Here is an 11,765-nt window from a genome sequence, read left to right as displayed (position 1 = left end):
TTCCGTGTCTTTCTGAGTGGGTTTGGGGAGTTTTTTGTGGATCAGCTTTGTCTGATCCAGCTGGACCTGACCTCTGGAGGAAAACCTCCTTGTCCCTTTGGGATTTGGGGCTGGGATCCCTTTGTTCTTCAAGTCAAAGGTGGGGCCTCCCAGGAAACAGAAGGAAGGAAATAATTCCTGCTCTGCTTCCCCTGACCAAGCTGCTCTGCCTGGGATTCGGATTTCACAGCTGTGGATCTGTAAACACGGGGCTGCTCCTCAAATGATCGCAATCAACGTTAGCCCTGAATTAATTGAGTTGTTTCCGTGTTTACAAAGCTGTGCGTGGGCACAGAGCAGCTGGGAATGGCAGGGGTTGAGCCCGGAGGAGCTGGCACATCCCCATTGCTGCTGGCAGCTGGAATGAGGACGGAGCAGCCTCATGGCAGCTGGGGGGAAATGCTCCTTTAGGGCTGGGACAAACCCAGAGGGACAGCTCGGGTGTCCCTTAAATCCTGATGGGAATTCCCTTCAGCTCCAGACTTCAGCACTTCGTTAAAAATCCTGCTGTGTTCCCAGAATGTCTGCGGGTGAGTTTGTGTGGATTTCCAGTATTATTTGATATTTTTAAATAGGTCTTTGGGGGTTTGTTTTACAGTGTAGCAGCAGGGGGAAATCAGCTTGAATTTGTTGGACCGGAGAAGGTTTTTGGGGTGTCCCTCGTTGCCTATCCTGCATCTCAGACCCCCCATGAAGACGAAATTCAGAGCAACCCTTGACTTTCTCATCCATCAGAACACACATTGCTTAGAAGAGCTCCCTAAAGCAAATTTCCCAGGCTTTGAGATCGAAACAACCCCTCCAAGCAGTTTGTAGGGAGACTGGAGGCGACATCCCAGCTTATGAAACGTGTGAGGAGTGATGGATACACACAGGGAAAGCTGAGGGAAAAGGGGAAGGGAGAGGTGGCGTTCCCAGGCTCCACTGAAATCCAACAGCTCCACGTTTAGATGGATTGGTTGTCCTGCCAGTGGGTCCTGATGTAAACACAGGGACATCTAATGGATTGGCTATAATGTCAATATTCGTTTAGAGCTGACTCCAGGAAAAATCTCTCACTGGCAAGTGCTGGAATTGGGAATTCCAGGCTTTCTTCTGCTGGAGGGGAAAGCAGATCCAACAGCCTTTCCTTTTGTAATGGGGGAGTTAAATGAAAATGGGGGGCTGAGAGCAAAGGTGAGCTGGCTCAGGGCATTGCGTGTCCTGGAATTGGTTTGGGGATTTTCAGGGCAGTAGGAGGCTGAAGAGGGAGCACGTCCTGTGTTTCGGAGTATCCTGAACTTGCAGCCCTTGGGTTGGGGAATGGCCCCCAGAGGGCAGGGTTAGATGGGATGTTGGGGAGGAATTCTTCCCTGGGAGGGTGGAGAGGTGCTGGAGTGGATTTTTCCAAGGATGTCCCATCCCTGGCAGTGCCCAAGGCCAGGCTGGACACTGGGGCTGGGAGCAGCCTGGGACAGTGGGAGGTGTCCCTGCCCATGGCAGGGATGGTACTGGATGGGCTTTAAGGTCCCTTCCAATCCAAACCATTCCACAATTCCATGATTCTGGCATCATGGTCACTTCCATAATGCCATATCCATACATTTCTGTGACATTTCTATTCCCATTAATCATTTTTAAGGTGTCACATGAAGAGCACAACCCACAGACTCAAATTTATCCCTTTGCATGGAATAATTTTTTTTCCTCCTCCTTTCCTCCTGCATTTCCTGCTCTCCCTTTGCCCAGGCTGCTGCTCTGAAGGGTTCGTTCAGGAGCTTAACCCAATTACAGCCCTCAGGAACAGAGCCTGATTACCCTGGACATCCTTTTGGTATCCATCACTGGAATATTGCCTGACAGGGTTAGCAATTGGCCTCCCGATGAACCAAAGTGCTCAGGAGCTCATTCCAGCGAGGAGCACGTTCCGGATTGCCCAGCACTGCCAGCAACGTTTCACATTCTCAGGGCATGGCTTTGCTGGGGGATTCATCCACGTTTTTCTGCCTTGAGGTGGAAAGCAGTGTCTGGATTGAAAGCAGCACTTCCCGAATTGCTGATGTGATCCCTGTCCCAGCTGCTTCATGGACACGCCGGACACTTCACTGGAGAAGTTCCCTTTGAGGAGCTGCAGCAGCTGGAATCAGGAACTCAAATGCATTCCCAGAGCTGCAGGGCTAAAAGGCAGGAATTTAAGTGCTTCCATGTATTTTCCTGGCTCAGAACAAAGCATTTTTCAGGGAAGCAAAGCTCCCCGGGGTTGTGTGTGCTCCAGGATTGTTAACATGGATCCATGGGGAGGGATGGATGGAGCTTTGGACACAAACAGGGATGGGCCAAGCCTTGGGCTCGGGGATCAGTCCCTGGGCTGGCTCAGGCAGCTCCCAGGATCCCAGGGCTTGGAATAGTCTCATAGAATCATGGAATCACAGAATCCCTAAGGGTTGGAAAAGATCTTTAAATTCATCAAGTCCAACTCTCAGCCCAGCAGCTCCGCGTTCCCCGCTGAACCACACCCTCAAGTGTCACATCCATGGGTTTTGGAACAATTCCAGGGATGGGGACTCCGCTAAACTTTCCATCTGCTCAGACACCTCTGGAATTCACGTGAATGTTGGTGTAAAAACCCAACAGAAAAGCTCATTCCAGCCTTTCCTCATAGGGAAACATTCCTTGCTCCACCCTTCCCCAGGTTCCCCAGGGAATGGTCCTGGCCCTGATGCTGCCAGAGCTCCAGGAGCGTTTGGACAAAGCCCTCAGGCACAGGGTGGGATTGTTGGGGTGTCTGTGCAGGGCCAGGAGTTGGACTGGATGATCCCTGTGGGGGTCTCTTCCAGCTCAGGATATTCCATGACTCATTTGTCTTGTTTTCTCAGGGAAAAAGAAGTGGTGAGTGAAGCCAAAATGACCTTTTTTTCCCCCACAGATCATCTTCCAGGTGATCTGGGATTAAGGGAATTCTTGGACAGTAAACTGTGGGTTTACATTTCCTTTTGTGCAGCAGAAACCCAGCAAATCCTGTTAAAAACTGGGACCAGCGGATTTCCATGTCCCGGCTGCTGCCTCTCCCTGGGCTCCTGCAGGAATGTGGGGAGAATGAGGGGCACTCTTCAAGTTCTCCACCTTGGACTGGGATAATTGTCCTTAATTACCATCCATCTCCACTGGAAAATGTTCTTTCCCAGGAGAACCTTGCAGAAAGACATCTGATGCTCCAGTGGGTGCAGATTCCAGCTCCGAGCCGTGCTGATATCCAGAGGAAAATCATTATTCCAGTGGCTTCTTTAACAGCTCCTTGGATTGGGAATGAATTAACGGCAGCCTGGCATCATTAGGTGTTAACGGGCTCCCTCTGATTTATTTTTCCTGGCAGTCCTCCCCTGCTCCATGCATCATTCCCAACCATTCCATTTCCCTGGCGAGTGGAGAACGAGGGCCTGGAGCCAACTGGAGCTTAATGGGATCTCCCATCGTTTTTAAGGGTGAGTTATGGAATGTCACCCGGAATGCTGGGCCACGCTCCGTAACCTCCTGGTGACATCTGCGTTGTCCCAGAGCAGCTCCAGCTCCCCAGCTGCTGTTCCCCAGCCCTTTGGGGATGCTTTTGTCATTCCAAACCTCTTCCTGAGCTCCAGGGACGCTTCAATAGAAGACGGATCCCAGGGAATTCTGTTGTGGAGTATTAAAGTCAGTCTTTATTTGCGAGAGTCGCTTTGGGGGGGCTTAATTGGAGCAGGTTTTGTGCTCAGGCTGCAGAATGGGGCAATAAAGATCAGAGATTGATGTTTATGAGCAGATTAAACACTTTAGCTGGGGGGATCGAAGTTATAAATGACAGCCCTGCCCGAGCTGGGATTGGCCACCGGAGATGTTGCTGAGTGCCTGTGGTGTTTAATGAGCTCGTTTGTTTGCAGGCCTCCAACTGCATCAACCCCGGGAGTTTATTGAAACTGTGTTTAAAATAACAGCATGCCGAGCGCCAGAAATAGGGGATAGGCTTGTGTGGGCTGGGTCAAATGGCCCAGAGGGAAAAGCAGGAGCTGAAAGAAGAGATTTGGATTTCCAAGGGAAGCCTGAGGGTTTGAGGAGTGTGAGGAGCTCTGTCCTCTGGCTCTACACTGATGGAATTTTTGTTTCTCCTGGTTTTTTGTTATTTCAGTGTAAACATGAGGCCTCAGCGTGCCAGGTGTCAGAAATATTGGATATGGGCTGGGGTCAAATATTCCAGAGGGAAACAGCAGGAGTTAAAAGCACAGGTTTGGATTTCCAAGGAAGTCTGAGGGCTTGAAGAGCATGAGGGATTCCATCCCCTGGCTCTACACTGGTGGAATTTTGTTTCCTTCTGGTTTTTGGTTATTTCACTGTAAACATGAGGCCTCAGCGTGTCGGATGTCAGAAATATTGGATATGGGTTTGTGTTTGCTGGGTCAAATACCCCAGAGGGAAACAGCAGGAGTTTGGATTTCCAAGGGAGTCTGAGGGCTTGAGGAGCACGAGGGATTCCATCCCATGGTTCTGCACCACTGGAATTTTGGTTTCTCCTGGTTTTTGGTCATTTTATCACAAACACAGGGGCTCAGCGTGCAGCACATGTTTGTAGGGTGTCTCTGCAGTGCTGGGTTTTTCTGGATAACCTGATTATCCGTGGAAATGAAATGTTCCAGCTCCCAGGGGTCATGGAGAGACCTCAGCAGAACAATCAGAGCTCGGGAAAGATCGTGGGGCCGTGTGGAACTGCTTGGATTAAAGTTTAATGGATGTTTTGTCCCTGCTGGGAGACTGGCCCTGGTGACTCCAGCATTTCCTCTCTGTCCCTGAAAGGAGAGGAAATGGAGATTTGTCTAAATGGCAGAAAAGAGGGAATATCCTGAGGTAATTTGCTTACAGCTGGTAGGGCACGGCCTAAAAATCAAAAGCATAATACTCACATAATAGAGATTTGATGAAAGCGGCGCTGAGATAATTTTGTTAGATTGTCCCTAAGCTCCATAGCTGAAAACTCACAGAGAAAGGCTGGAATTCAGTCTGCTCTCAGAGGAGAATAAATTCTATTTCCTTACTTGCTGAGGGAGATTTATAATTGGGGTAAAAGCTGAGCTCTGAATTAATCTCAGTGCAATATTGTGGCATCAAAAGCTCCCCATTGGCTCCGTGTCCCCGGGCCGTTCTTTGGTAGAGAATCATTTGTTTTACTCCAAAGGGCCCTTTTTTTCTTCCTCTATGAAAAAGTTGCTCTTTCTTTCCTCGTGGCTGCATTTCCTCTCGGGAGATCCTGATTAAACACTTCAGTTCCAAAGCGTTTGCACAGTGCAGGCGTTTGGGGAGGGAGGATCTGTGGGGATGCTGGGGGTGCTGGGGGTTCAAACAGGCTCTGCCTCCTTCCTCCCACATCAGCACCTTGGATGCTCTTCCCTGGGAGGAGGCAGGGGCCCTTTCCAAGGGGAGAAACAGTTCTTTAGAGTGATGTTGTTTGAGGTGATGTTGTTTACAGAGGTGTTGTTTAAAGCAGCAGCTGATGGGTTCCCAGCCCCTCGTGCAGGTGTTGTTGCTCTCATTTTATTGGGGTGGGAAGGAGGTGCCCAGAGCCCCCCTGGGGAGAGGGAGAACCCCAATTCTGCCCCTGGCTTTGGTATTGCTGGATAACAGGATCATGGAATGGTTCAGGTTGGAAAAACCCTCCAAGGTCACTGAGTCCAACCATCCCCAGCTCTGCCAAGGCCACTGCCCCCAAGTGCCACATCCACAGGGCTGCTAAACCCCTCTGGGCAGCAGTGCCAGGGCTGGACAACCCTTTCCATGCTCAGATTATTCCCAATATCCAACCTAAACTTCCTCTGCTGCAACCTGAGGCCGTTCCCTCTCCTCCTGTCCCTGTTCCCTGGGAGCAGAGCCCGACCCCCCCGGCTGCCCCCTCCTGTCAGGGACTTGTGCAGAGCCACAAGGTCCCCCCTGAGCCTCCTTTGCTCCAGCCTGAGCCCCTTCCCAGCTCCCTCAGCCGCTCCTGGGGCTCCAGCCCCTTCCCAGCTCCGTTCCCTTCCCTGCCCCAGCCCCTCCAGGTCTGTTTGGTGGGAGTCAGCACCAGCCCCTCCTGCTCTAATTGCACCTTTCCCTCACGAGCCCTGGTGGAAAATAATTGAATGTCAGCCCAGCCGGGCTCGGTTTGAGCCCCTGAGGGCACCAATTAAATGTAATAACGGGAACTGCAGCTTCGAACAAAAATGTGGGGTTTTCCTAAAGGAATGAGGTGAAGTCTTTTTACACAGCACGGAGCGGGAGGCTTTATTTCCGTGTTAGTGTCACTCCTGGAAAGCCTGAGGAATGTCTGAGGAGGAGCCATTTCCACCCAGGAAACAGAGGCAGGAAGATGTTCGGGGGGCAGGAATTCTGTCCTTGCCCAGAGCAGCTGTGGCTGCCAAATCCCTGGCAGCGTCCAAGGTCAGGCTGGATGGGGCTTGGAGCAGCCTGGGATAAGGGAACAGGGGATGGAATGGGATGGGCTTTAACATTTCAAACCATTCCATGATTCTGTGATTCCTCTCTGCTGGGAAAAAAATAAAAGGAATTAATGTGGACAGAAGCCTGAGCTGGAGGTTGTTCCCTCTGGAGAAGGGAATGCTGCTCCAGCAGCAGCAGCAGCTTCCTGGGAGCACTGGAGAAGCAACCCCCCGCCTCCCATCCGAGGGAAATAAAGCACCGGCATGATCCCAATAAATCCCGATAATTGTGCCTGGCAGCATGGGGTAATTTAGAACAGATTAATCTAACGAGCCTTGAAGAGGAATAAACAACAAACATCTCCATGCAGCGGGAACCCTGCTCTCCTCCACCCCGCCTGGATATTCCTTACTGCTCCTAAACAACATCCACCCGCGAGGAGAAGGCACAAGGAATTAACCACAGGGAGCTGGGCAGAGCCAGAGGGGAATTCCCAGCATCGGGAATGTGCTGCTCCCGTGGCTGGGTGTGCCTGCGATGGGAAGCAGGCTTTGGAAGGGGGGCTGGGCTCCTGGGGCTCAGGGTGGATTTTGTATCCCTCATTTCCCGGCGGGCTGGATGCTGCTGGCAGGGCTGGAGCAGGGATTCTCCAGCGTCTCCATGGAAAAGGATGGAGCCACAGGTGGAGCTGGGCTCATCCACATCCTGCTGGAGAGCAAATCCACGGAGCTGAGACCCAGCAGTCTCCTCCTGACAAATGCAGGGATAAATCGCAGAGGAAAACTTCCTCACCTGGAAAAACAGCCCCTAGAGCCGTGGGGGTGGGGAGGGTGAGCCGTGCCTGTTGCCCTCTGTGTGTGCCCGGAGCGGGGATTTCAGCTGGAGCAGGAATTTCGGCTGGAGCAGGAACGTGTGGAAGATGGATGCGAGGGAGCCCCTGCGCATCTGCTGCTCTGGAGCGCTCCCTCCATCTCTCCCCTCGCTGTGGTGCCGGTGGCTGGGTGAGATCCATCATTCCCTGCCTTTCCTGCCGTGCTCCCAAGGCTTTCTCCAGCAAAATGCTTGGATCGGCAGGAAGCAGCACCAGAGGCTCCCGCATGGAATTTTCCCTGCTCCCTTTTTCCATGCAGGGCCTGGGCAAAGACATTTTGCCGGTGCACACTGCAGGGGCGTGGATGGGTGAGCCCGTGCCAGAGGGTGAAAGGAGCTGGGAAGGGGAATTTGGGACGTTTGGAGGTGGAATGTCCCGCTGGGAATGAAGTGGGGAGCTCGGCATGGCAGGAGGGAAATTTCCCTGGGGGAATTACTGGGTGCAGCTGGGGCTGGGCACCTGAGTATTCACAGGGGTTTTGCATCCTGGTTGAAATCGTAAAGGTGGCAGGATTCATGGAAGGCACCTGGGAAAGGTGCCAGGGATGGGGTAAGGTGTACCGGGAAGGAAACTGCAGCCCAGGAAAAGCCCACAGAGGGATTCCATGGGAGGCCACCTCGATCTTCTCCCAGGAAAGCAATTCCCTGCTGTTGTGCCACACCTGAGAGCAGCAGATCCTGCTCCCAGCAGGGTTTGGAGGCCGCTGGAATCCCTGGAGCTTTAAGATAAGTGGGAAAAGGAGGAGGAGGAGGGAGCACATCCCTGTGGCCTCCTGAGCCTGGCTCAGGTGGGTGTTGAGGAGCTGCTCATGGAATGGGATCTGGGACAAGGATAGGGAAGGGATGGTTGTCGCTTGTCTCCCTGGGGTTTGTCCATGAGTTTTCCATGACCTGGGAGTGTGTTCCTGTGCAGGATAGAAACCTGTGGGCTGGGAATTGCCCAGGACTCCCAGGAATCTTTTCCTGGGCTGTCGCTTCCCTATGTAGAAAGGTCGTCCCTGTCTCCTGCTTGTGGGAAAAGTTTGGAGTTAATCAAAACCCCATCAGCCCCCAAATCCCAACAGTTCCCGTTTCCCAGGAAAACAGCAATCAGCAGCTGTGTGTCCTGCCTTATCCCACAGCTCCAATCCCAGAGAAGTGTCTTCCCTGATTGCAGCAACCCTGGAGCAGGGTTATCCAGCAGCTTTCCCTGCTGCTGGGATGTGAGAGGTGGATGGACAAACCCAGGGATATTTCATCCATTTATGGTTGGGCGTCTTTCCTGAATGCTTGGAGATTTGCAGGGATTCTTTGCGCCAGAAATGGATTTGAAATGGACAATTGAGACCCCCTGGAATAAGCAGAGAAGGAATTCTACTTAAAATTTTAAGTGCCATGGGCTGAGTTCTTGGGCTGTTTCCTGGGTGAAAAGTGGGAAGCGCGGCCTGAGCCTGGAATTCCACAGGCTCACAGAACAACAGCAGTTCCAGAAGGGCTGATTTGGGGCAGTTTGCAGCCAGCAGCCCCTGGTTAATTAACGGGATGTGTTTGACCTTGGCACGCTGGGGGTGTGCCCTGCTGCTCCCTCCCTTGTGTTTTTGCCTTTGGATTGGTGTTCCCTGCGCCTGGAATTGTTGGATGGGCAGATCAGGATCTTGTCTGGGAGCTTTGGTTCATCCCTAGGGCTGTGCCGTGCTGTTCTGTCCTCTGTGGGATCTCCATAGTAACGGAGCAGGGGGATGTTGTGCCTCGGATTTTCATCCTGGCTGGAAGCACCGGGGCTGGCCGATATTTGTCTGTATTTCTGCCCACTGCTCCTCTGGAGCATTAGGAGCTTGTGCCTTTGGCTTCCGGGGCACTGCCCCTTCTCCTGGGGGTGTGGATCCAGCTGGGATGGGCAGGAGGAGCCTGGGATGCTCTGGGAATATCCCGAGCACGCTGATCCCTTGTTTGCAAGCAGGAGGAGAGTCCTTGCTCCAGAGCCCCGGTGATTAATGGTGCAAACCCCAATTTCTGCACAGCAAATGGAGAAACCGAGGAGTGAGGTTATTCCAGGGGGTTGTGCAGTGGGTTAGAGTAGGGCTGGATGGGATCTTGGGAAGGAATTGTTCCCTGGGAGGGTGGGGAGGGGCTGGGCTGGAATTCCCAGAGCAGCTGTGGCTGCCCCTGGATCCCTGGCAGTGCCCAAGGCCAGGCTGGGTGGGGCTGGGAGCAGCCTGGGATGGGGAAAGGTGTCCCTGCCCATGGTCCGGATGGGCTTTGAGGTCCCTCCCAGTCCAAACCAGTCTGAGATGGGGATTCTTAGTGCCTTTATGGGAAAGGGGTTTTTTTTTGGGGGGTGGGGGGGAAATGCATTTTTAATTCTCTGGGAATTACATTTTCCAAAGGCTGCTTCAGCAAACAGGTGTTGATTCACGCAGCTCCACTCCCGGCGTGTTTGTAGCACAGTAAAGTATGGGAATAAGTGTATTTAGGGGGTAGATAGATATAGAATCACTGCCTAAATTATCGTCATAATTAATAATAGATGTGATGTAATAGATGTAATTAATTATATATTTTATTATATATATTATATTTTATTTTTATATATTATATATAAAATATAAAAACTATATAATTTATATATTATATAATATAAAAGATAAAAATATATAATATAAAATATAAAAAAATATATATTATTAATATAAAATATATATATAGAATATATGTATTATATATTATATATATAGAATATATATTATATATATTCTATATGTATTATATATATAACATATATATATTATATATATAATATATATATTTTATTAATATAAAATAACATGGGGAAAGTATACAAATAGCAAAGTAAAACCTTTTCACTGGCTCTCATTTTATTTTTGAATTTTTCCTTCCTTTCTTGATTTTTTGGGGGGTTTGGGGGTTTTTTGGTTCCTTTCTCGGGTTGTTTTTTGGTTGTTTTTTAAAATTTGTTTTGGTTTTTAGGGATTTTTTGTTGTTTTTTGGGGTTTTTTTGGTGGGGTTTTGGGAGTTTCTTTGTGTTGGTTTTTTGGGGGTTTCTTTGTGTTGGTTTTTTTGTTGTTGTTGGTTTTTTGGGTGGGTTTTGTTTGTTTGTTTGGGATTTTTTTGGGGTTTTGTAGTTTGGGGAGTTTTTTGTTCCTCTCTTGCTTTTTCCTTTGGGTTTTGTGTTTCTCCCCCAGCTCGGATGAATAAAATCCACCCAGGCACCCCTGACAGGAGCTCCTTTCACACCAAGGATTAAAAATGAAATTCAGACATCCTGCAGGGAGAAGCAGAGCCCCAACCTCCCCGTGCAGTTCCATTCCCAGCTCACGCTGGGCGCAATTCCCCGTCCGTGCCTCTGGCTCCGTCTCCTCCAATATCCGGGCTGGGTGGGATGTTTAACCATAAATACATTGAACTCCCCGACCAAACGGCTCCTGCTGTAAATATTGGGGCCAGCCTGGGTGATTAAATATGAAAAATGACATTTACAGCGAGCTGCAGTCGCTGTGGGAGCGGAGCTTTCACAGATTTTGGCTCTGGGCTGAGCTTTGCAGCAGCCGCTGCAGGAAAAAAATGATAATTCCCAAAAAACCCCACCTGGGAGTTACAGGGGGGATGTCAGAGCCCTCTGTGTCCCAGGAAAAAGTCCTGAGCTTTAATCACAGGACCATGGAATTGGGAAGGCTGGAAAAGACCTCTGGGATCATTGGCCCAGCTCCTGGGTCCTTTGCAGGCTGGCTTTGGGGCTGTTTCAGAACGGTTTTGGCAATTTTCTGGTGGATTCCTGTTCACAGTGCAGGAGCTGATGGGGAAGGATTTCCACCAAGTTCCTAATGACGAGGCACATTCCAAGAGAATCAGGGAATAAAGGCTCTGGGCCACCAGCAGCGAGAAGGACACAGAGCTGCCACCCAGCAGGAGAATCCGAGGGGATCCACGAGAACGTTCTGCAGAATCTGAGAGCTCTTGCACAGCACTTACAGAAATAAAGAAATACAGATAAATAAATAAAAACTTTAAAAGAAATAAAGTTGACCACATCATGGCACAACTCTGGAATTCCATTGTGTGCATATCCCTCACAGTTCTGGGGTAGAACTGGGGGAGCTCGTCAGGTATTGTTAACGAAGGAACTGATTGCAATGTCCGGGTCCAGCGGTGCCTCTGCCCCCGCACACGTCAATAAATGCCCGGGTTCTTTCCCCACGGACAGCGTCCCTCCCTCCCATGGGGCGCATCCAGCACACCCTGCTGGGCTCTGGGGGGCCGAGGCACAGGGAGGCCCCGGTGGCCCTGCCAGGCTCTGGCACCTGGAATTGTCCCTGGTGGCACCGGGGGCTCCAGGAGCTGCCACCTCCAACATTCCAGAGCCTGGAGGGGCGGGGAAAGGGAACAGACTCCAGCAGGGACACCCCGGCCCAGCAGAGCCCCCAGGGCTTTGGGGGGGCCAGGGA

The 11,765-nt window shown here is 51.0% G+C and overlaps 1 long non-coding RNA gene across 1 annotated transcript; it reads left to right on the top strand.

Moving 5' to 3' along the window:
- The first annotated feature begins 221 nt into the window (after nucleotides 1-221).
- Nucleotides 222-11,364, top strand: LOC116449084. Its single transcript, XR_004242231.1, has 3 exons — nucleotides 222-569; nucleotides 3,392-3,500; nucleotides 11,106-11,364. It is a non-coding gene; the product is annotated as an uncharacterized LOC116449084 (long non-coding RNA).
- Nucleotides 11,365-11,765: the final 401 nt, after the last annotated feature.

This window comes from Corvus moneduloides, chromosome 10 (genome assembly GCF_009650955.1).
Source record: "Corvus moneduloides isolate bCorMon1 chromosome 10, bCorMon1.pri, whole genome shotgun sequence".
Taxonomy (NCBI): Eukaryota; Metazoa; Chordata; class Aves; order Passeriformes; family Corvidae; genus Corvus; species Corvus moneduloides.
Note: the sequence above shows the minus strand (reverse complement) of the source record. Positions and strands in the feature narration are given on the sequence as shown.